The following is a 26,857-nucleotide window of genomic DNA, read 5'->3' as shown; positions in this document are numbered from 1 at the left end:
TATACATATACACACACACACACACACACACACACACACACACACACACACACACACACACACACATATATATATATGTCAATGGTTGTATAATATTCATAATTATGACCATAGAAAGGGGATTTTCAATAAAGAGTCAAGGTCTCTTGATAATTGCAAAATGATAATTTTTAGTCCCAAAACCTACCATTCAATTTCTTAAGAAATTTTATGTACATATACGTATGTAATTTCCATCATTATAACTGAAAAAATATACGAGTGTTAGGTTTGTACTACCTTTAGGGCTTGCTTAGAAAAAGAGATAGGGTCACTTAACATTTACACAATGTGTAAGAAAACTGAAGATAATACATGCTCAATAACATACCTATAAAATAACATCCATTTGATCTCTCCAATTCCAACATATGAAAATCCAAAGAATTAATTTTCTCTGCCATCCCTTGAATTCTTTATGTTTCATTTTACGATCCAGAGAGAGTATGAGGGAGCAAATTTTGAAAAGCGGCCCTCATTAGCCCTCCTCCTGAAAGTAGAGGCATTAATGCCTCTAGTCCATACTTGAGTTAGAGTACAAGAAAGGAGTCCATATCTAGTTGCCTTTTGAACTGGCCATTTCTTATGGCCATTAGTGAGATCTCTGGGACATTCACTTGTTTTCAAGAAAAGTAATATGTTTTAACAAGGCTCCCTGACTAGAGCATCAATGATCAACAACTAAAACTACCTTTGAGTAAATGGGAAGCCTAGGGCTTCCAAAATTTTGTGCCAATATCCTCCAAGATCCCATGTAAAGAATAGGATAGTCACTTGCAATGTCCTAACAATAGAACTTTCTACCTCTACCAGAAAGGGTAGGATTTGTAACCACCATAAGTTAAAGGATAGGTTGGGGCATTAGTTAAGCCAAATGGCATAACTCGATACACATAAATCCCCCATTCTGTGGAAAACGCTGTTTTGTGTTAATCCTCCCTTGCTATTGCCAGTTGGTTGTATCCTGAAAACCCATCCAGAAAGGAATAAGCCCGTTTCCCGGCCACTCGCTCAAGTACATGTTCTGTGAGGCAAGGGATATCCCTTATGGTAGCTGCATTTACCTTTTTGAGGTTTACACACACTCGCAGTTTTCCATTCTTTTTGGGAACTACCACAATGGGTGACACCCAATCTGTATGTTCAATCTCATAGATGAATTCAGCTTCCATCAGTTTATCAATCTCCTCTTTGATTCGTTTAGCAAATGTGTCATTATATGTATAAGGACGTTGTTTGCTAGGTTTTGCATCCGATTTCAAAGGAATTGTATGCTGGCATATCGATGGATCGACTCCTTTGAGGTCTTTATAGGACCAAGAAAATACATCTTTATACTTCTTGAGAAGTTGGGTTAGTTGTTCTTCCTCTTCAAGCTCTAAATCGTTAGCTATATAGACCGGCTGAGGCTTCTCACCTGGTTCTGCAAGGTCTATCTTTTTTGCATTTTCAGGCCCATCGTAAGATTCTTGGTTGGTTCTTTCCCTGACTGGTGGTGTCATGATTATTTTTTGTCCTGGATAGTAAATTTCCGATAGTGTGATGGTACATTCATGTTTTCCTTTTCTGACTCCCCTTTACCATCACTATCTTCTTCACTAGTCCATATCTCATGTAAAGACCGTTTCAGTTCTTGGTATTTCTGTTTACTCTCCAGTTTGGTCCACTCTTGGTCTTTTGTTGTTTCTATTTTATATTTTTGTGATTTTGTTTCAATTTTAGCCTGTTTTATTTCCTCTCGTGTTCTTTCTTTTCTATCTTTTGAGAATCTTTGTGATATGTGATCTTTTACACAATCCTCTACTTTTACAAGCATCAAATAGTGAGTTTTACCTTTTATCATGGGCATCAGGTTCTCTCTCGCTTTGTTTCCTGCTCGTTTCCTCCTATAGCGTTCCTGGCGTCTAGGGTGTTGATTAGCAAAATCATAAAACTTTATATTCTCGGTTTCATTTCCACGCTCACTTGAGGTGTCTGAACACTCATTATCTGCATCATCATTTACTTCCAAATGTTCAGAGGAGTTGTAAAACTCTTCTTGTTCTGGTGGTTCTACCATCTCTTTTTCTCCTGGTATAACGCTTACCATGTAATAGGGTAACACATCATAGCCATCCTTATCGCAAAATTTTCTTGTTGGATTGTCTGCAATGGTACAGACATCCAATGTTGCTAGTATATGTTCCCATTCGAGAGGTTCCAAGGCATCTTCAGGGAAAGGTTTCGGAATATATTCCTTGTCCTCTATCACTCTTTCTAAGATGCATTCCTCTCTTCTTAAGCTTCCACAATGTGAAGCTCCGCACATCCATAGCTCTTTTGGTTTCCCTAACCATGCTGGGAGTTCTCATCCTGCTACTGTAGTTGAATCAAACTCTTCCACAGGTGTTTGGTTCACATCTTTGTAACTATAGTCTTTCAGGTGTATTTTAGTTGTTGTCTCACCATGTCTGACACTACAACAAAAGAAGGTGTTATCGACGCATATATCGACGCTGCCCGTCGCTATGAGCGTCGCTATACGCGTCGCTGTAAAACCAGTCGCTATTAGCGACGCGCATAGCGACGCATATAGCGACGACCATAGCAAAAAAAAAAAATCTTGGGCAGAGGGCAGGTAGCCTGGCCTGTGCCCAGTTAAAAGATGGACGCAGTCACAGCCAGACTTCCTCTCCTCTGCCCAAGAAAGCGAGCAGCACCAAAATATCAACCATGCTCCCGCGCGCAAAAATTTCGGCAGAGTTCCCTTTGTTTTTACGTAAACTTTTCAAAAAAAACCATATAGCATGTAGGATCTCACATGAGATTTAAGGCCAATGAAAGACAACCGTACCAACTGAAAAGCATAGCCATAACTTAAAAGCATAGCCATAACGAACCATAACCATAACTTAAAACCATAACCGGCTATAATCACTTTGATCAAACCATAATGCAGATAACCATAACCATAAACAAAATTAACAATAACCATAAGCATAACCAGAAAGAGAAACAATAATTGTCTATACAATGACAATGACGATAATCATAACCATAAGGGAAACAATAACTGTCTGAACACTAACTGTTTGTACAAAAAAGAGACACAGAAGCGTGTCTGTGTCTCACAAAGCATATAGATGAAATCTGGTCCACTAATGACTAGGCATCGCAACCTGCACATAGGAAAACTCACAAAATTAGTATTGATATTACTTCACATATACTGACTTAATTAAATCAACTCACACATATTAACGTCTCACCTCAAGCAATCAGCGAGACTGTAAGGCCTCCCAGTCTACAGGCTCTCCTGAAGCTTCAAGATCATTCAATACTTCATAGAAACCTCTGCGATATCCATCTGACTCCTCCTCGCGTGATGGAGCTCGATGCATCGCAAGATTCTGCTTTTATACAAAAATCAAAGTAATAAGAATACATGATTCATCGCGTTTTAAAAAACGCCATAGTTAAGATTGGATTAGAAACTCACAAACTCATAGCGAAAGGTGTCGAAGCCTCCGCTGCCAAGATGAGATGTCCCCCTAGTCATCTGTAGTACCTGCGTGGCCTCACGCTGCTGTTTAAACCGCGTGGCCGCTGTCCGCTCATCCTCCCTGATCTACAGCCACGTCTCGTATGGGATGCCCGAAGGCTTCGGCGAGCCGGTCCTGAAAGCCTTCTGAGCTGCATCTCGTCGATGTTTGATGGTGTCCCGTGCAACACCCTTGATCCACCGCACCGAAACAACAAAAGAACCCGGAGCAGGCTGGTACTCTCTCAGGATGGTCTCCACTATGTAAGTGACTTTTTCCTTTTCTTGCTGATCCCAAGACGTCAGAATGCTGGTCAAAAACTGCAGCTCCACGAGCTGGCGAATCCGTTGTCGCATCTTAGTCCCGACTCTATCCATGTCAACAGAACCATCTCCCCGTACAGTATAGAGCTTGGAGGCACTAGGATCGTGTGCCCCCCAAGGTGTCCGAGGTGTGCCAAGAGGTGTGTCGAGAGGTGCGCCTGGGTAAGACGGGGGTCGTGAGCAAGGAGGGGTTGAAGCATCTCTGGACCCTCCTCCACAGCAACCACCACCTCCACCTGACGATCGCCGAGATCGGCGAGTGCACCTGTGCTGCGGAGATGAGGACGTACCCGCCTCTGCCCCACCCCTAGGTGTCGAAGCGGCCATGATGGGAGAAGAAGGCGTCATACCCATAGGCGTCCTGAACCCTATAGGCGTCCCCCCCCTAGGCGTCGGTCCCTCGGGTGTGAAGCCTGAAGGTGTAGTACCCGTGCCTCTGGCTACCCAACTCGTTCTGGTAGATTGTCTTCATCCATTGCATCTTCATCTACAAGTGTCAATTATGGCTCGTCTGCGTCATCCTCGTATATCTGTCAGCTTCCTCTGCCATACCTCCGTCCATCTCATCTAATGTCACAGTAGTATGGACGTTGTCTGACTGACTTTCCTCCAGGAGATCTTGCCCTTCAAATACTTGTTTATTTCTTGGAGCAACCTGAACCACAAACCACCATTGTCGCTCTCGAGGGTCCGGTACAAAGACCACTTGCTCTCAATGTTTGGGGAGAGCAAATGTGTCGCTCACATCTGTCCAAGTCTTTGTAGAATCTATTTGCACAAGGTTGTTTCCATCTCTACGTACCGTTGCATTGCGACCAGAAGTAATCACCTTGAACCACTTCACATCCAACAAAAACATCTCAAACCGCCTGAAGCTTACTTTCAGGATATCTGACACCAGACCACAGTAATCCAGGTTGCTAGTGCTCTCATTCGTGTCTCTAGCACTGGCCCTGCTCTTTTGCATGAAACTAAATATTACCCCACTGTCAAACGTGTTTCTTCTGCTGTCAATTTTTTGTGTTCTGAAATTCTTTCCATGCGACCACAGTTCCATGTATGTATGATACTTCCAGTCACATCCAATAGCCAGCTCTTCCTCTTCTAGAGATATGGGTTCTCTGATCTGTCGAGTTGCTCTCTCTGTCTTGTCGAGCAATAGATTCCTCCCGTATCTCCTTGAAAGAGATCCACCACACTAGCTCTGAAATCTTTTATATGCAGGTCCGCACTTCCTCCGTTAAACACCCCTTGATCGCAATTGGAAGAATGAATTGCAAGAACTTATGCCAGTCGTGCGATTTCAACCCTGACAGTTGATCGTCACTGGTGAATGCTGTCTTAAGATATCGCATATATCCTGTTTGCGTCCTGAACTCTGAAATCACCCTTTTCACTTGTCTCTCTTCGTTTTTTAGCAATACCCATGGCGCTCTTGGAAGTTTTGTTTGACCAGCTGCATTGGTGAAAGGCCACAGCTCTGGCATCTTTCCAACCGACTGCAAATCATCTCATGAAGCTCGATTGTCTTTCATTCCCATGATTGTCTTCCAGAGGAGCTCTCCCACATTCTTGAATATATGCATTGGATCCATCAAATGGTTAATTAGTAGATCACCCCAGTACAGCAACGTATGGAGAATGGACAAACGTTTCATTCCTGGAACAGGTTGCCCCTCATGTTGCTCCCATCGACGACGCCACTCTTGTACATGCATAGGACGACATTCGACACGACCAAGCTGGCCTTCGCGCAAGTGATGGCCATCTGGAAGATAACGGTGGTGGCCTTGATAAATTGTCTTTCGAAGAGAGATAGAATAGCGCACATCCAAAGACTGCCCGCAAATTGGACATGCATTGTATCCCGAAGTTGTTAGTCCTGCATATATCAAAGCATGAATCAGGCCAAGGCAAAGGGCTTGCGAATAGCGAGAATTTTGTAAATCAATAACCATTACCAGAAGCTTCTCCGTATCCTGGCCAATCATGCATAGTCCACATAAGAAGTCCATGGATCCTTGCATGATGTTGTCCTACTGGTTCAACCGCATCTGCTATGTCGATCCCATGCCATAACTCCTGGAGCTCGTCAACTAGTGGAGCTAGATAAACATCCATGTTTTTTGCCTTGAATTTACGAGGTACAATCAAGCTTAAAATCAAAGGACCCTTCTTGATAGCAAGCCACAGCGGGAGGTTGTAATTGATAAGGCACACAGGCCAAGTGCTCCATGACGAGCTTCTCAAGCCAAATGGATTGACTCCATCCATTGCCATGCCCAAACGCAAATTGCGTGGTTCACTCTTAAAATGTGGCCAGGTATCTTCAATGTGCCTCCAAGCCTTCGAATCAGCGGGCACCCTAAATGTTGCGTCAGTGGATCTATTCGTAGAATGCCACCGCATCAACTTTGCAATGGAACCACAACGAAACATGCTTTTTATCCTAGGAATAATAGGGAAATTCCGCAACACTTTAGCTGGCACTGTCTCGCCAACTGCATCTTGTTTGTAGCGCATTGCTCCGCACTTAGGACACGACAGAAGATTTGCGAATTCATTGCGAAAAAGAATGCAATCATTTGGACATGCATGAATCTTGTTGTAGTCCAAGCCAACTGAGGTCAGAAGTTGCTTTGCGTCTGTCCTGGAGGGGGGCATTTCATTGCCAGCCGGGAGAAGTTGCTCTCGCAATAACTTGTTTAAGCCACATTAAATTAAAAAGCTCTCTGAGCACATCACCGTTGCAATCGGAAAATCTCTTTGTAAATTACGTACCTAAACAAAGTAGTGTCGCTTGCATCTGACCACCCGTACACTAACTGAAGATTCAAAAACGCCAGACAAGTACGAAGCACAGATATTTTGGCGCCTTCATAGATTCGTTGACATGCCAATTTCCTCAACATGTCTTCAGGAGATAGGCGCACGGCTTCTGGTGCTGCTTCATTCACGTTCTCCTCGCTTGTCTGGAAGAAGGCATCCAGCATCTCCTCCATGCCGTCGTCTTCTGTCTATAAGCCCTTTTCTGCTTCCATCCGTGGCTCTATATTGGTCGGACCTTCACGCATAATCTTTTTTCTCTCTCTCAGATGTAGGTGCTATGTCACGGAAATCAATGCCCGTTCCGTAGGAGTCGTATCGCAGATTCTATACGGTTTCTCTAGCAAACTCTCCGTACTTGTGCACATGCTCATTACATACCCTACGCTTGCGCAGGATTTGATACTTGCAGAGCGTGCACGAGCATGCAATCTTTTCCTCCATGTTAGTTGATGACGTTGCCATCTACAATGATTATGAATGTTGTTTTAATATATATATATACTCCTCACAATGTGAACTACCTCGCATTCTCTAGTCTTGCCCAATCTCCGTACACCTCGGTCCAGAGGTGTACGGAGATTGGGACCACCGGGTCAAAATCTTGTCTTTATTGGTCAAATCCTATATGGGTAGACACATACGCGCACTCCCAGGTGTACATGGCAATGCATGTAGCAGGCAAAACCCCTTTGCCTCTTTTAGTTCCATAGTTTCTTCTCTGTCTACGAACCCACCTGCCTCCATTCCGAGGTAGCCTATTAGAGAAAGCTTTCTAATGCCACACTTGATGAATCATATATTAAAGCATGACCATTTTTGTAATGTTCCGTCTGTTTGCAATTTTTTGCACAGGTTTTTCCAAGGATATTATGCCCATCCTGGTGTTTTTTTCACCACATGCACAAGCCATGGAAGTTCTCAGCCCAATGAAAGTTTTCTACCTGATTGTAAACCGGACGGGGCCTCCATGTCCAAGCCAGAAGATAATGTGGAGATGGATGAGCAACTTGAGAAAGATTCAGAAGCCTTGCATGGTTCTTGCTCAAAAAAGCGATCTCGATCCCTCTTTCTCTCTCGATCTCACTCTCTCTATCTCTCTTTCTCTCTCTCTCTAGATCTCGCTCTCGCTATCTCTCTTTCTCTCTCTATTTCCTTATTTTCCTATCTCTCTCTCTGTCTCGCTCTTCACTTCCCTACCTCTCTCTCTCTCTCTCTCTCTCTCTCTCTCTCTCTCTCTCTCTCTCTCTCTCTCTCTCTCTATCTATCTATCTCACTCTCGCTATCTCTCTCTCTCTCTGTGTGTGTGAGAGAGAGAGAGAGAGAGAGAGAGAGAGAGAGTCACAGAGAGAGAGAGTGAGAGAGTCACAGAGAGAGAGAGAGAGATAGCGAGAGTGAGATAGAGAGAGAGAGAGAGAGAGAGAGAGGTAGGGAAGTGAAGAGCGAGACAGAGAGAGAGATAGGAAAATAAGGAAATAGACTCTCTATCTCACTCTCGCTATCTCTCTCTGTGTGTGTGACTCTCTCACTCTCTCTCTCTCTCTCTCTGTGACTCTCTCTCTCTCTCTCTCACAGAGAGAGAGAGAGAGAGATATAGGAAATAGAGAGATAGAGAAAGAGAGTTATATATATATATATATATATAGAGAGAGAGAGAGAGAGAGAGAGAGAGAGAGAGATAGGAAATAGCTAGAGAGATAGAGAAAGAGAGTTATATATATATATAACTCTCTCTCTCTATATATATATAACTCTCTTTCTCTATCTCTCTAGCTATTTCCTATCTCTCTCTCTCTCTCTACTTACCTCTCTCTCTCTCTCTCTCTCTCTCTCTCTCTCTCTCTCTCTCTCTCTCTCTCTCTCTCTCTCTCTCTCTCTCTCTCTCTCTACTTCCCTATCTCTCTACTGATCGAACGAGCGACTGAGCTAGGGAGATCTAGACGTCCACAACTGCGGAGGACTACACAACATCGACAGAGGCTGCATCAAAGGATCTAGCTAGGTCACTTTGGCTCGACATGCATAACGCCCGGTTAGACTACTGACCATGGAGGAGATTGATGAGATCCGCCAGTGACAGCTGCTGGATCTCCTATGATCTAACTATCCCAGCTAGCTGGTTTAGCCGTTTAGTCCATACCCAGCAGTTTAGGATTCCATAATATTTTATTTTGTCATCTTCTTACTCTGACTTTGTATCAAATCCATCACATTATAACTTTCTTGTCTCATGTCTCATAGGTCACTTTGGCCTTTCGAAGACGTTAATATAACATTTCATTTCATTTCTCTCTTTAATTATTTTTCTTTAATTTTAATTTCCTAAGCATACATTAATTCTCTATCTCTCTCTATCTCTCTCTCTCTCTCTCTCTCTCTCTCTCTCTCTCTCTCTCTCTATTTCCTACACACACACCTCTCTCTCTCTCTCTCTCTCTCTCTCTCTCTCTCTCTCTCTCTCTCTCTCTCTCTCTCTCTCTATTTCCTACACACACACACACACACACACACACAAACACCGCTCTCTCTCTCTCTTTCCTACACACACACACACACGATGTAGAGAGAGAGAGAGAAAGAGAGAGAGGGGTTGGGGGGGGCATAATACCTGCGCAGCAGGTGGAGGCCAAGATTTGAGCAAAGTGCAGGCAAAAATGGCCCCTGCTGCCCGCGGGTTTCGCTTTTTTCCCCCAAATTTTTTTGCGTCGATATACGCGTTGCTATACGCGTCGATATACGCGTGGGAAATAAAGCCTTTCCACGTGTATATCGACGCACATTGCAATGCGTATATCGACGCCCGCTAATTTCGTCGATATACGCGCGTCGATATCTCCATGTAGTGTTGTAGTGTGAGGTATATGTGGTCATAACCCCAATCTTGGACCATCTTCAATTGTCGCATGAATGGTCGTCCCAAGATGATCTCATAATTGTTCTTTTCATCGAAATCAACTATTGCAAATGTATGCTCATACTCGATTCCGCACGAAGTGACAATCACTTTTTCTAAGAGTCCTAGAGGCTTCTCCATGAACCCATCTGCCAATTGCAGTTTCATCATGGTAGCCCTTAAAGTTGGTTTTCCCCATTTTTTCCAGATTTCCTTGGTGGCGATAGAAACTCCCGCTCTACTGTCAAGAATAGCTTTGGAAATTACTCCTTGGAATTCTATTGGTAGCGTTGTGTTTCCATCTTCCCCTTCGCAGTACTCTCCAACCTTGTTCAATGGTACTGGTCTAGTGTTTAGTTGAGGCATGTCCAACTCTCTGATCCCTTTCTGTAGCTTCAAGGTGGGTTCTTTTACTCCAAATTTTTCTAGGCATTTACCTACTATGGTCCACATGTTTGGTCATAACCTTAGGAGTTCTGCTAATGTGATTCTGCATGCCACCGGAGTGGACAACAACTCAATCAATCCTTGCGAATCCATCACCTTGTTAGAGGAAAGTCTTTGAGATGGGATTTCTCTCACCTCCAACTTGGCTTCGTACTCTCCTAGGTAAGAGGGTAAAGTTCTCAGCGAGTCAGGTTGGCTGTGCCCCGAACTAATTGATCCTTGGTCCCCCCCCTTGCGAATGTATCTCAAAGTTCATTTGTGATCCCGCCTCAAATTCTTCAATAGGAGATAAGATCACATTCGTTTCTTTTCTCGTGCTATTCATGTGGTTACTCATCCTATTAGCCTCGTTGGCCTCATGGATTTGCTTCCACAAATCGTCTAGACCGTTATAGTCCTTACCCATTTCTGCCAATATTTTAGGCTGGAACTCGTCGCTTGTCCCATCTGTAGTATTTGGCACTATGATGGGCTCTCCTCGGGACTCATAGGCATTAGTGAGTCTTTCTTTTGTTTCCACATGTTTTTCTAAAGTTGGTTGAATAGGGGTTGGAGTTGGTGCCTCATGCCAATTTGCAAGTTTACCCAGCGGGTCTTCCATCAATGATTGAGCTATTTCGATCATCTTTTTACACATATCCAACCTCTGTTTTTCTATTTCTGCATATGGATAAGTCATCCACCTTTGCTCCTAGGTTTGGTTCTTTTTAATTCTAGCTTCATAAGCTTTTAGAAGTGCATCCAACTGCTCATTTACCTTGTCTGCCAGTACAGATCCTCCTGATCCTGCACTTTTGGGCTCTGCTATTTCCTTGGGTGCTATGGTTGTTGTGGTGTGTGAGCTTAAGCTAGCTAGATCCGCTAATCGCTCTAATCTCTCCTTTGTATGTTTTAACTCCTTGGATAGGGTTGTTTGCTCTCGTTCCTTCCTGGCTTTCCTACGCGCCTTTTTAGCTTTCCAAGTGCTTCTCTGATTTCTCATTTCTGAACTTTGGGCATCGGTTTTTGGTTCTTCAACTATGGGTTTGGAGTTTGACATATCTCCTGCAATCAATCGGAGTTCATACACATATGACTCTTAAGACAAGATTCTTTCATGCATAAAAAGAGTCTGACCAGCAACTAATCATGATATAAAAATCCAAATTTGACAACATCCAACCATGCAAAGTTGATGCATCACATCTGCACTTCACCTCCCTAGCACATAGAGCTAGTTTTTGACCTAAAAAGGTGAAAAGTAGCCATAACCATGCAAATGATGCATCCGCATCAATCCATAAGTTTCCATACATCATATCATAACATTCCATCACCATCAACATGATGCAAAACAGCTCCGACCTTTAGGTCAACCATAAACCATAACTTCACACATTATATGCAAAAAACAACTTTTTGACATTTTCAGGAGCGTGCATAACATGCAAATGAAAGTATTTGACCTCAAACCAATACATTAAGCTCGGCTCCAATATATAGACTAGCACTCTATCACATCACTTTGCTAAAAATATGCCTTTGCTTTTGCGGGTCAACTTTCTCACTTACTATTCAATTTTTACAGCAAAATTGGCCAATTGAATAGTATCTGGCGAAGTAATGGAACCTTAGCTAGACTATGGCGCACCATAGTGTCCCGACATAATTATGACTTTCCCGTACTGCCTTGGCTTATTTACCGCTTTTTATAAAAATAATTCCGGTAAAAATCTCGTTTGGTCCCGTTTTTGCTCGTCCGGGTGATCATTTTTAAATTTGACGAAGACTAAAATTAATATTTTTATGTTTGGGTCATCATAAAAAGCACATTGCTTTTTAAACACACCGAAAAGCACGAAAAGCTAAATATACCGTAAAAAGCACAAAAAAACAAAATTTTCTAAAATCGAACCACGGGTTCCCCTCGTCCACTGGAATAAGAAAGTAGACTCTCTTTTCACTAAAAAGCACTAAAAATCATGAAAAGCAAAAAATAGTGTGAAAAGCACTGAAAAAGAATTTTTTTACAAAATTGTACCATAGCTTCTCCGGAACACGTAGATCAAGGACCCGACCTTGCTTTTTGCAAAAAAGCACATAAAAGCATGAAAAGCTAAAAAAATGTCAAATTTTTCCAAAACTGTACCAAACGTCCGTCTAACCTACTGGAACATGGAAGCGCCCTTGCTTTTTACTTTAGAACCTTCCAATACTGTCAATCAAGCATCTTAAGTCAAAATTTGGCAAAACATATATTGAAAGCTATTTTTCTTATTTTTAAAAGAGACCAAAAATTGGGGATCTACATCCTCCCACGCTTGAAAATTTTGAGGTGTCCTCACCTCGACATGAAATTTGGATAATTGAGTTTCATTACATCATCAAGTTTCCAAGTGGCATCTTCTTGAGGATACATTGACCATTTAACAAGGTGTTTAATAATGGTCCAATTACATAGAGGCTTGGTTCTGCTCTGAAGTATCACTTCGGGATATACTTCAAAAGTTCCATCGGTAGAGGTAGATAATAGAGAATAGTCAAGAATATGTTGCGGATCAGGTACATACTTCCTGAGTAAGCTGACATAAAAGACATCATGTACCTTTATGTGTGGTGGTAACAAGAGTCTGCAAGCTTGATCATTAATCATCTCTATGATTATAGAAGGTCCACAATATCTGGCACTTAGCTTCTTACACTTACCCATTTGATAAAGAACTACGTTTGGGTTTCTCTCTCAAAGATACAATATCACCCTCTTCAAAAAGTCTGGCATATCATTTTGGATCAGTGTAACTCGTTTGTCTATCTTGAGCAGTCTTAATATCCTGCCGTATAAGATCAATTTGTAGCTGCATTTCATCCAACATTTCTTTGGATACTTGAACTCATATGGGAGGGTCTGTCCATTTGAGTGGAGTAAGACACTCTTATCTGTACAATGCTTGAAAAGGAGACAGTCCAGTTGAGCATTGAAATGAGGAATTATAGCAAATTCAATCAAATACAAATATATAATCCATTTACTCTGCTCATGCAAACAATAAACTCTTAACATGTCTTCAATGATTTGATTTGTCTTTTCTATCTTGCCATCAGTTTGAGGATGATAAGCAGTACTAAAGGCTAACTAGGTTCCTGTAGTTGAGAATAAAGCTTTCCAAAAATTAGAGGTGAACTTCGCATCACGATCAAAAATTATCCGTCTAGGTAAACCGTGATACATGAAAACACCTTTCATGAAGACTTGAGCTATATCCTTAGCCGTAAATGGTTTCATGACTCAAAATAAATGGGTCATTTTTGTGAGCATATCAAACAACCACAAAAATAGCGTCACATCCCAGAGATGTAGGAAGTCCTGTAATAAAATCCATGGATATGCATTCCCATTTCATTTGTGGAGCATCAATAGGTTGAAGCTTACCCAGGGTATTGAATTTGTTCATCTTTAATATGTTGACATGTTAAGCATATTGTAACATAGTTCAACACATCTTGCTTCAGTCCTGGCCAAAAGAAACACTTTCTTATAGTGTAGTAAGTCTTAATGTATCCTGGATGTCCTGCTATAGGTATATCATGAGATTTCTGTAATATTTGGAGTTTGATTCCACCTTGATTTGGAATACAAAGACGATTACGGAAGTAAAGGTCATCACCTTCAACATGGAATCCTTTGATTTGCCTCTCCTGCTTCTGTGTGTGATATTTATGTAATACGGGTCTTTTTATGTATACTAAATTTTTATGTAATACGGGTCTTGAGTCATACCTTCGGGAATAAGATCAATTAAAGAAGTAGTAGAGGTTATGACAGCCGCTACAGTACTCTTCCTGCTTAAGGAATCGGCCACAGTATTTTCCTTCCCAGGTTTATATTCAATCCCAAAATCATATTCGCATAATAACTCCATCCATCTTTGTTGCCGCATATTAAGGTCACATTGGGTGTAGATCTACTTCAAGCTTTTATGGTCTGTATGTAGTTCAAATCTCCTTCCAAGAAGATAATGTCGCCATACTTTAAGAGCATGCATAACGGCCAATAATTCCAAGTCATGTGATTTAACTCATGCATACATAACTTACGAGATTCATAAGCTAGTGGTTTTCCATCTTGCGACAAAAAGCCACCAATTGCTTGTCCACTTGCATCAGTGAGCACAGTGTCTTTGAGAAGTTTGGAAGTTATAGTATTGGAGAATTCACCAAATCTTCTTTGAGTTTCTCAAAACCAACTTGAGCACGTTTATTCCAAGTAAACACTTATCCTTCTTAAGAGTATTAATCAATGGAGATGCAATCTTATCGTAGCCTTGAATAAATGTACGATACTATCCTCTTAAACCAAGAAGCAACATACTTCTTGTATTGTTTTTGGTATAGGCCAAGCTATAATAGCTTTAATCTTACTTGGATCAGTAGAAACACCATCCTTACATACAATAAATCCCAAATATTCCACCTTGTCAGTGAAGAAGGTGCATTTGCTAAGTTTGGCATAAAGTTGATTTTGACGGAGAAGTTCAATTACTCACCGCACATGTTGTTCGTGTTCTTCTCTATTTCTTGAGTAAACCAGGATTTTATCAAAGAAGAGAAGAAAAAAATCATCAAGATTCTCTCAAAACACGTCGGTCATAAGACGATTAAAAGTTGCAAGAGCATTGGTAAGTCCAAAAGGCATAACTGTAAATTCATAATGTCCAAAACAAGTATTGAATCCTCTCTTTGGTATGTTCTTATCCTTTATTCGAATATGGTAATACCCTGACTTAAGATCAATCTTTGTGAGGATAGAAGCCCCATATAATCAATCACGCAGCTCATCAATCCTTGGTATTGCATACTTATTCTTGATTGTGTTGGGATTCAGGCCAACTGGCCGGACATCCCACTTACTACTAACCCATCTACTAACTTAACCATGTAGACACTTATTCTTTAATACAACAGAATAAGGAGCTGCAAAATAGGACAACGTTGATGTGCGCTCCACCCAAAGCGGGTCTCTCTCTCTCTCTCTCTCTCTCTCTCTCTCTCTCTCTCTCTCTCTCTCTCTCTCTCTCTCTCTCTCTCTCTCTCTCTCTCTCTCTCTCTCTCTCTCGCAATTGCACTAGCTCGCACACGGTTCCCTTGGCACCTTCAATTGGTATCAGAGCAAGGTTTGTGGTTTCCATCTTCGCGTCCGCGCACGTGTGCACTTTCAAAAGTGCAAACAAGTTTTTGATTTCGGCATCGGCAAATTTAGCGTTTTGAGAGTGTTTCCAACAGGTGTCCTACGGTTTTACCCCCCTTTCAAAGTTTTTCGTGCAGTCAAAAGCTTCATTAGAGCTACGCTTTAGGAGTTGTATTTTTTCAACTCCACTTTTGCTACAGATACAAGTACAGGTATAGGACACAGATGCAAGTTGTTCAGAGACTATTTTGGGATGGTATATAGCCACTTTATGGCTATTATGTGCTATTGAGATAGTGTTTATGGGCTGATTAGGAGCACTTTTTGGTTTCCGATTTCAGCATCGGCAAATTTAGCGTTTTGAGAGCGTTTCCAACAGGTGTCCTACGGTTTTATCCCCCTTTGAAATTTGTTCGTGCAGTCAAAAGCTTCATTAGAGCTACGCTTTAGGAGTTGTATTTTTTCAACTCCACTTTTGCTACAGATACAAGTATATGTATAGGACACAGATGCAAGTTGTTCAAAGACTGTTTTGGGATGGTATATAGCCGCTTTATGGCTATTATGTGCTACTGAGATAGTGTTTATGGGCTGATTAGGAGCACTTTTTGGCCTCGACATTGTCTCGGGTTTTTCAGGCATCCATCTTCTCATAGGTTCTTGCATACAAATAGGACATCCAGGTTTCTTACAAGTTGCATTGTTTTGCATCGGCACAGATTTTAGAGCTTTTTTGAAAACTGCTCTATAAAGCTACTTCTCTTTAATGCGTAACACATACTAATATAAGAGACACACTAGTTTATCCTCACTGAATCCAAACTTTTAGAGAAAGAAAGTTAATTTTGAGAGAGTCTTCCAAATAAAGGAATTTGTCGCTAGAGAGAGAAACTTCAAATTTCTATCCTTTATTTAGAGGATTTTTACCCAAGACTTCTTGAAGGAGAGGGAAACACAATATCCTTGTAGTTATTGCACTCAGTCTTAGGGTTTTTGAAATGGGTAGATGCTACAATGTGAATAATTCAAAGATGCACAGTGTTGATAAAATTTAGATGTCAAGAAATAAGATAAAATGATTGAGTGATTCCATCATATGGAAGCATGTCCACTATACAAGCAAGAACTATATTAATCTTACTAATGAAGTAAAACAAATATTGACACAATCTCAATACTGCTCCATTTCTAGCTTGAGTTCCATCTGGAATGGCAAGTAAGCAACCATAAAATAGCAAAACAAAGCACTGGATGTATTTAGCATGTAGAAAACATCAATTCCACTGAGATTTAGGATTATATTGATCCTAAGTGATGTCTCTCTGGCTAGTCTCCTCACTAGTAGCGTGGAGGGCTTTTGTCTCCTCCATAATAGGAGTATGAGACAATGTAGCCCATAGCATCTAGGGTGATGCTCAAGCATTGTTGTATCGCTCTCTAGACATAAACAATGGCATTGAAGCTCAACATGAGCAACTCTCACTCCACCACAACCAAAAAATATGTCAATCCCTGAAGTCTAATCATTAGTAAACGCCAGAAGTAGCCACCTAACAAAGAAAAAAACAAGTTAATTCAATGTAATCATTGCATACACATTGCTAAAAAGTGAAATTTACAAATCATATTTAAACAATTCAATGCTTATTTCTACAATGCCTCATAATTTTCATTCATTAACAAATGTCCCATATTCTCTCTCCACTAATGTCCCCGATGTGCATCAAATGAATGCATGTCAGTAGTCTTACTATCCTTTCTATCATAAGCATGATGATTACCCTTGTAGTAGAACATGCCTAAGAGTAATACCTCCATCCACAAAACCAAAATACCAATATGCAACCCCAATGACCCATGGATTCTCACACTTATTAGTAGATATCCTACCCTTTTCTAGTGCTCTTGTGTTTGTATCCCTGGGTATAACCAAAATCATTGTTTGGTAGAATTTGAATCCCACCATTTTACCATGCTTAATTATAACACCAAAGTGTTTGGTACAACATAGAGTGACGTGGTCTACAACTATCAAGTGATACTAGAGATGCAACTTTCTTGCTTAAAGTGGCAAAAAATTGGCTCCAATAAGAGAAAATTCCGACAAGTACATACCACATCAAAATTAAAGCTCTCCACCAAAAACGCTTTAGGAAAATCAACAAACACAAGGGAAACAACAAGGTGACTCTCCTCCCCTTCCAATGTCAAATCATTAACATTTAACCCCCTCAAGAAATGAAGAATCCCAAAACCAAACATTGATAAGATCTATGAGATTATTATTGTGCAAGAATTTGTGTAGCAAACAATGTTCAATAAAACCATTATTCCTTACATCAGCAACATGAGAAATTTTGCATCGATCAATGTAGATTGTATGAATTGTGGTGTCACTCTTTGGCAATGACTCAACTTATTGAAAATTACAAAAAAACATTGGATATACATTTTCAATGCAAAAAATTTATTAAGAGTAGCAAAAGTACCTTCTATTTTATCTCCATCATTATCACCAAATGGGGTCTTTGTGGTTGACCATTGTGCCTTCTTTGGAATAGTGAAATGCATGAACTCAAGATTTTTCTCGATTGAGGAGCCCACATAGGGTTCAATTTTTTGGATTCCTTTTCTTGAGTGTGGAAGTTCCATCTCTAGAGAAGTTTCCTTTCTTAGAAGACACTAGAGACGAGGTAGAGAGACATTAATTCTACAAAACACAATAATGAATGACCAATTAGATGCTCTACTAATAGGATGACTTGCTATTTAAAAAGTGGAAAGACATATACAATTTAAAAAAATTCCCTCACTTCTTGGATAGAATCCAAGTAATCAACTCACTTAGGGACTTGATATTTCTCCCAATCATTGACTCCTCTATCAACCATCCAAGTCAAAAACATAGAGTTAACTCCTAAAAGACCTTTTCAATACTCCACCCTCTTTGTCATAACCTCTAAAGAGTGCTCATCAAAGACTAGCCATCTACTTTTTGTGAGAGACAAAACCATAAAACACTATAGATTCTTTGACGAACACAAGCTAAATGCATCATTTAATTAACATTATTCACCTAAAAAGAAACCTCTTTGAGGACTCCAAGAGCTTTTAAGTTTTCTAACACTTTGGTGTTCATCTTTTCCCCATAGCTCAGAAAAATTGACACTTGATAGAGTAGTGTCTCCATTTTATCATTAAGTGCTCTAAAACGTTAAAAAGAGCAACATAAAGTAATTAATAGCTTGAATGAACTTTATAAAGGAAAAACTTACGCTAGTTCATCATGCTCATATAGGTCTTTAGGAAATGATTTCCACACCAAACCAAAACTTTCTTGCCACAAAGATCTTCCCACTTTGGAAACAACGTTCTCTCAAACTCTTCATTGGCCTCTTTCCAATTGAGCTTCACTCTAATTTTTTGTTCTCTTTAATGGGGTCCTCATCATGCCTAGGATTTTGAAGGAGATAATGAAGGGTGCTCCAAGAATACCATACCTAAGGTCTTAAATATTCTAACAACACCCTCAGTACCTGGTCCCATTGCTCTTGTGGCTTGATTATCCACATCAATCTACAAAGGGGTATATGAGGAGGGTCGTGCAGGACACACCCTTGCACATCCTTGCCAAAAGTTACAAGAAGGTCTAAGGGCTTAGGGATGATTGTTGTAGCCTCAGAAGCACCTACATCATGTTCAATAGTTAGGGATTGCATCAATGCATTGGCCTCATTTTCAAGAGGAGTGTCTAATTGCATCACTACACTCCTCAATAACTTCAAAATAAGGAATGGGAGGTTTTTGTGTGCCTCTCCCTTGACCACCCACATAGGAGGGCACCATTTAAGCTCTAGTTAAGGACCTAGTGGAAGTATTGCTAGAGCGTAGATTATATGCAACTCCTTCTTCTTTTTTTAAGGCAATGAAAGAGGAAGAGGATTACTAAAATGCCTTTGGAGATTATCTTGAGCATTCTTGGGCTTGAAGAAAGTCTTCCCATTTCTATGTAAAGAGAGTAAACATAACCAATATTAAAAATATTATAGAGTGCACATTTGCAAATCATTATGTGAAAACAAACTTCAATTTAAAACACATTTATTAAAAAAGTAACTTTTCAAAAATTTTGACTCACCAAAAAAAATGTGTGCATATGCAGGAAAAAATTAATTCTATAAATAGTATTTCTTATTGAAATCAAAACATGCACTCACCTAAGTAAACATTCAAATCGAAAAATATTTTCCCATTGAAATCATAACGTGCACTCTCCATTAAACTTTTAGAGAATATTGAATTGTACAAAATATTTTACCCACTAAAAGGGCAGTGTGCACTCTCTTAAGTAGATGTGCTGCAAAAATCTTTATATTTAAAAATACCTTTTCCATTCAAATCAAAGCGTGCACTCTTTGAAGTAACCGTTTTTAACAATATTTTTCCCACTAAAAGAGCAACGTCCATTCTCCTAAGTAGACGTGCTGGAAAATCTATCAGAGTTAAAAATATTTTTTTCTTTGAAATCAAAGCATTTACTCTCCTAAGTAGATGTTTTAAAAAATTGTGAATTATACAAAATATTTTTCCCACTAAAAAAGCAGTGTGCGATGTTTTAAAAAATTGTGAATTATACAAAATATTTTTCCCACTGAAAAAAGCAGTGTGCACTCTTTAAGTAGATGTGTTTAAAAAGTCTTCAATTTTCAAAAAACAATCCCATTGAAATTTAAGCATGCACTCTCTCAAGTAAACGTTTTTAAAGATATTGAGTTATACAAAATATTTTGACCACTAAAAGTGCAATGTGAACTCTCCTAAGTAGATGTGTTGAAAAAATATTTGAATGTTTTTCACATGGCCAAAGCAAACATTTCAAAAAATATTCAATTACACAAAATATTTTAGCCACTGAAAGAGCAGCGTGCACTCGAGTTGAAAAAATTCAACTTAGAAGATATTTTTCACATGGATTTCAGAGCGTGCACTCTGTTAAGTAAATCTTTTAAAAGTTTTGAATTTTACAAAGTATTTTTTTCCTATAAGAGAAACATACAATCTCATTACTAAATGCTTTATTTGAAGTGTACATTAACAAAATACTCAACCCATTAAAAGAGTAGAGTGCACTCTGCTAGGTGGATGTGTGAATAAGTTCTTTCCTTTGGTCTGTTTTATTGCCTTTAAGTAAAAAGTGTGCACTTCACCAAAACCAACAATAAAAAAACATGGTATAAATAAATATAAGGTCCTCTAAAAGATGACAATGTGTATCAAAATTTATGGAAATAAAATCAAATTTGAAAAATAAATGGCACCCCAAATGGACAGTGTGAACTCTACTTGCTTACGTGCTTTAAAAAATTTACACTAATGAAATTTAAAAATAGAATTCAATACATGGAAGGCATTGCTTAGGATTTGAATGTTCAAGTGTGGATATGTTAATGAATGAGTGCATGAGGATGCTTATGTATGTATGATTTTATGTGTCTTTTTGTGTGAATATATGTATGCATATGTGTGATGTATTTTTAGGGTTTTGAAAGTAGAATGTGTGTGATGCATTTGAAATTGAGTGAATGTATGTTTGTATGTATTTCTATATTATGAGAATATGTATGTGAGTTTATGTATAAGTGCATATGTTTGTTTATGTATGTAAGTTTGATTTATATTTTGTGTGTGTGTGTGTGTGTGTGTGTGTGTGTGTGTGTGTGTGTGTGTGTGTGTGTGTATACATATATATATTTACATATGTGTGTATGTGGATGCATGTATGTATTATTTTGAATGTTTATGTATACATATGTATGTGTATATCTATGCATATGTGTGATGTATTTATTGGTCTATGAATGTATGTATATAAGTATATGGAAATGTATGTGTGTATGTGTTTGAGTATATATGTGAATGTGTGCTCGATTTTCAATCTTTGTGTGTATCTCTATCTGTTAATTTTTATATTTATGTGTAAATTAGCACATTAGAATATCCATGTTTAGAATTTTGAATCTATATGCATGTGAATGTATGTATATAGGTATGTGTAAATGCATATGTGTATGTATGGATGTATATATTATGTCATATAGAGTCATATACTAAGATTATTCATTTCCAAAGCACATAATATTACGGTCTATGGATGAATCAAGAGGTAGAAGAAGTAGTGTGGAGGCTTGGCACACTAGAAAGAGAGAAAATGTAGGACACATCTTCAATATCAAGTGACACCTATAAAAAAGAAGATGCTACTTTCTACCACATCTCTCCACCTTTAAAGCTTCTTCAAGGAAAATCCATCGGACTTTCCAATTTATTTCAACACTAGGAACTAAGATTTGGATTGAGTGGTGGAGTCAATCAAAGAAGGAAAACTACAAGCTTTAGCAACCAAAGAAGAGTTAAAAATTTATAAAAGAGCGATGTAGGCAGCAAGGCAAGCAAAAATAAGGAAGTACAAACATACAGTAAGGACCTTTGTGGTGGTCTACAATCCCATTAGTATGAATCAACCTTCAATATCTACTGATCAAAAGAAGCTCTTTAGATGAGGATTCTCTAGTATGAATCAACCTTCAATATCTACCGATCAAAAGAATCTCTTTAGGTGAGGATTCTAATCCATCTAGTATTATTCAACGTTCAACAAGTAGCAACGAGATTTCTAGAATTCTCTGGAGAATCCTCTTTAGATGAGGATTCTCTAGTATTGAATCAACGTTCAATATCTACGCGATCAAAAGAAGCTTTTTAGATGAGGATTCTAATCCATCTAGTATTAATCAGTGTTCAACAAGTAGCAAAGAGACTTCTAGAATTATCATCACAAAAGAGGATAAAAATGATTCAAGGCTGAGTTCACTGGAGAGATGGGTAACTAAAGCAAGTGATAGCATTAGGATTCCTTGATGTGAGAGCTAATGGATCGGGCTCTTGCATCAAGACAAAAACGTTGTAGAGGATCTTGAAATTGAGCTCAATGAGGATGCACCCACCATTTCATATTCACATAATCATGTGCTTTTTTAATCATAGTGTTAATTAACAAAATTCTCAATTCAAAACTCTTCACATTGACAGAAAATGACCGGTGTGAACATGCTTCCAGGCAGATAGACACACAAGGGTGGTAGCTACACGTGGGCATTTTTATAGGAAAAAAGGCACAAAAAATTAATATGATAAAGCTCAAGGATAAACCACCTCCAAACTTGGCACCTCTCTGAAAATTTGGAGGGAATTTTGAGCCGTCGGGCTAGGGGCCCCCTCAAGCAGATCCTATATCCCATCAAGCAAATAGGAACTCCCAATTTTAGCAAGTAAATGTGAATTTGATGTTGTTAACACTCCCTTGGGGTGTTAATAACATAAGTTATTACCACTTCACACTTCATGTGAATTTGTGAATGAAATGCATGCCCACCATCTTAAGAGGGCAAACAAGTACTATGGTTGATCTCATCCCATGCGGCATCTCACAAAGGAACTTAGTGGTGTTGTACTCACTACGTACTATGACATCTCAAAGCAAAATAAGGATACATTCGGAAAGCCACCCTTCTATGGCCAGCTATCAATGGGAGCAAAGATAATCATTTCCATTCACCGGAAGTCTCAAGGGTGGCCAAGGGAAATAGCAACACGTCCACTGCTTTGGAATGGGCACATCCGTGTGCTCTAGTCTAGCTCACTCAAGTAAACCCTCCCCATCCCACAATGGCTCTTGATCAAGTTTACAATGGTGCGATCCTCTCAACCGTTGCCTCACCTCACCAGATGGGTCCCCTACCCTCTTAACCTCCAAGAGAGCAACATGTGTTGCTCAAACGCAAGGCAAGGTCAAAGCATTGACCGCAAGATAAAACACAAGCTCTTCAACTTGTTGCTTTGTACAAGCTCTCCCTACTTGAGTCTAGTTCAATCATCAATTCTCACACCCTACCCCTTGAAAACATCTAAAAAGAAAAACAAAACGGTATGTATGTCAACTTGTTGAGTGTGATACATTTTGCCAAACTAGCACAAGTGGTTGACAAAATTCATGCCCTAGATGTTATCTCTTGGAGTTGCACATATATCCAAGATGGGCACATCTAAGGAGTTCTAGGTTGTTTTCATCGACTCCACAGCACGGGCCTCTCTCCAAATGGGATCACCTATTTTTGCATGTTCAAGGCATGTGACATTCTACAATATGTTAACATGGGTAAACAAAGTCATGATTAAATTGTTAGTCATCACATGCTCTTGGTAAATATTATCGTGTGTGTTTGACATGTATGCAAAGTTTGGTGTATCCATGAAAGGTCATAATGTGCTTGACAAGGTTCCTATCTTGATTCTTTCCTCTTGGTTGCTCTCCATATAGCATGGTAAGCCCAACTTGGGCGATGTAAAGAAGCTCTAGATTATATGCATTAAAGTAATCTCTCCAAATCCAATCACTTACTCTTGCATCTTCAAGGCATTCAACAACATGCAATACATTGAAAGGAATTAAAAAACCTAGGATGAGATTGTTAGTCACGGATGTGCATTGCAATGATTTGGTAGACATGCATCCTAATTGTGGGGCACTTTTCAAAATAGAAAGTAAGATATGCTTGAAATGGGCATGGGTAAGTATGTATAGGCTGCATTCAACAATTGTGGAGCAAGGGCTTTTATTCAAATATGATCGCCTTTTCTTTTTGTCATTTTGAAGGCATTCAAGACATTGACATATGTGAAACAATTCATTATGAGTTTGCTTGTCAAGGACTGCAAAAAAAATTGGAGTGCATTGCAGGGGTTTGGGCCATTATGCAAAAGGTTGGTGTGGACAAACAACTTCGTCATGAGATTGTTATTCAAGGTTCTTGAAGAAAGATGTTCTTTGCAAATATTTGGTCGACATGTATGCCAAATGTGGTGTACCTGCAGAAACTTTTTTTAATGTGCTCTACACACATCGTCAGCCACGTTTAGAAGTTGAGGGCTTAATGTATTTTGATAACATGAGGAAAAAATTGTGGCAGTGCATACTTGCATGGTTGATAGTTTTGGATGTGCAAGGATTTTTGACAAAGATATGAGAATAATCTTGATAATGCCATTGTCAGACCATCCTCATGTTTGGTCTACTCTTCTAGGTGCTAGTCAAGAAAGGATAATTGTGATGTTTTGTTTGTGCTTTTAATGCAGCTACATAGACATGTAATGCTAGATAATATGTGTAAATGAATGTAGCTACTAGACTGATGTGGCTTTTTTTTTGTGCACGATTGTATTTTCCCCTTAGTTTATAAAACATGTTGTGAGGAATTGGTGGTAGAGAGTCCTCTCTATAGCTCAACTCACACTTCTAAAAATCATAGTACACAAACAAAATAGCTCAAAAATACTTTCAAGAACATAAGCTAAGGTGTAGCTTTCAATGGTCTTACAAGCACATCGATAGCTACTGCCAAAACTTTCCCTAATTATTCATACTTTTACAAAACTTTTTCAATTGGGCAAAGGACTCAAAAGACAAAATTTCATATTGGTATAGGTTTGCAACCTTTTACCATCAAAAAACATATTGCATCCCTTTTCTATTTTCATCACCCCTTAAATGGTCTTATATCCTCACTCAAACTTTCCACATAGCATCTTTTCCTCACATAAGTTATGTGAAGGCTCTCCACACATACAAAACATCAAGATCATCAATTGGCTTGCAACAAACTCCTCAGATTTGCAAAATACTCTCTTACATTTAGAATTTGCATCCCAAGTAGGCTCTTAGTCTATAACTTGATAAACCCTTGCCACACTATATCAACTTAGCATTCCAGATTCAAAGTCTCAAAATACATAATAATGTAGTATTGTCTTCAACTTCAACACTTTGGGTGTAAAGTCATGAGGAACTACCTTGGGAAAACGTCCTCCCTATCACGCTTTATATAGGCCCTTAGCCATCCTCATATAGTATTCCCATGTCCACACCTTGGCAGTCGGCCCTTGGCCTGGTCCGTGACCCCCCAAGGTTTCCCTTGGCATGACATTACTCCCCCCTTCGAGAAGTGTTTTTGTCCTCAAAAACAAAAGTGGAAAACTTCTTCTTAAGAACACTAATGTTTTCCCAAGTGGCACCTTCTTCAAGTTGATCTTTCCACTTGACTAAAGCTTGTCGATGTACATGATGATGGGTATGTAAATCATGATAGTCTAAGATTTTCTTAGGTTCATTCGGTTGGGTAGAAGGTTCAATAAATCATCCAGAATCTGCTGGTCAATGACATTGTCGTCCCCATGCAAGCGTTTATTTAAACGGCTTACATGAAATATAAAAAATGTATATGAGAGTGTGCTGGTAATGAGAGTTTGTAGGCTTAATCACCAACTTGCTTGAGTATCTTGAAAAGCCCACGGTATCTTGGAGTTAATTTAGGTTCTCGCCCAGTCTTCAAAATTTTTGAATGCTCTGGCATTCAAAAATACCTCTTTCCCTTTTGTGAAGGTAACTTGCCAATGTTTCTCATGATCGTACTTATACCAACTTGGGCTGGTTGACAAACACTTTGACGAGCCAGTTTCAACATATCCATATGGTCTTGGATGAGTTCATTGACCTGTTGGATTTTTTCATTTTCTAACTCCACTATAGATCGTGACCTAGGTTGAAAACCATACGTTAGCATGAAAGGACTAAATCTAGTAATTACATGCTTAGCATTGTTGTAAGAAAACTCAAGAAGAGGTAGATAATCTTCCCAATCTGATTGCTACTTGCTAACGTATGCTCGTAGCATATCCTCTAGCACTTGATTGACCTATTTAGTCTCACATCTATTTTAGGATGATCTATATTACTTAGGTTGAGTTGTGTACCCAATCATTTAAATACAGCCCTCCAAAAATGATTGTTACTTGGGATCACGATCACTCATAATGTTACTTGGCAGTCCACATAACCTATAGAGATTGTCCACAAATAACTTAGCTAACTTTGGAGTCTTAATTGTTGACTTGGTTGGAATAAACTTGCATAGTTTAGTGAACCAATCCGATCACCCATATCGAGTCATGATCTCGTACAGTGGTTGGTAAACCCACAATGAAATCCATAGAGATACTTTCACATTTACCATTAGGAATCTCTAACAAATGCAAGAAACTTCATGCCTTCAGGTGCTTTGCTTTATTAACTTGACATTTTTGGCAATACAAGACATAGTCTTGGACATAGCCATGTAAACCTTGCGAGTAAAACTGTCATCTTATGAGAGTATAAGTCTCCTTATTTCTTGGGTCCCAACACTTGGATATCGTGACATTCATAAAGAATTTGGTGTGAAATTGCATCCATCGGTACACAACCTCTCTCCTTGTGGAGTAGGTACCCATTATCCATGGAAAAAATATTCCATCTCTACAATTCACCACTCAACAAAGGAGAACTAGGTGTGGAGGTTAATGACACACTACCAGCGTTGGAGTGAGAAGGATCCCTCATTTTCACATGGCTCCACACATTGAAGTATGCATTGGCGTGCTCATATTTTTCCTTAAGAGAGAATCTCAGCCCACCTGGCCTTTTGACCCTTCAAATCAGTCTGGTGTGTAGACCATTTTATGTTTTTATGGTCAAACACAATCTCAAACTAGG

The sequence above is a fragment of the Adiantum capillus-veneris genome, chromosome 25, assembly GCF_014529385.1.
Source record: "Adiantum capillus-veneris isolate H3 chromosome 25, ASM1452938v2, whole genome shotgun sequence".
Classification (NCBI taxonomy): Eukaryota; Viridiplantae; Streptophyta; class Polypodiopsida; order Polypodiales; family Pteridaceae; genus Adiantum; species Adiantum capillus-veneris.
This window is presented reverse-complemented; position numbering follows the sequence as displayed.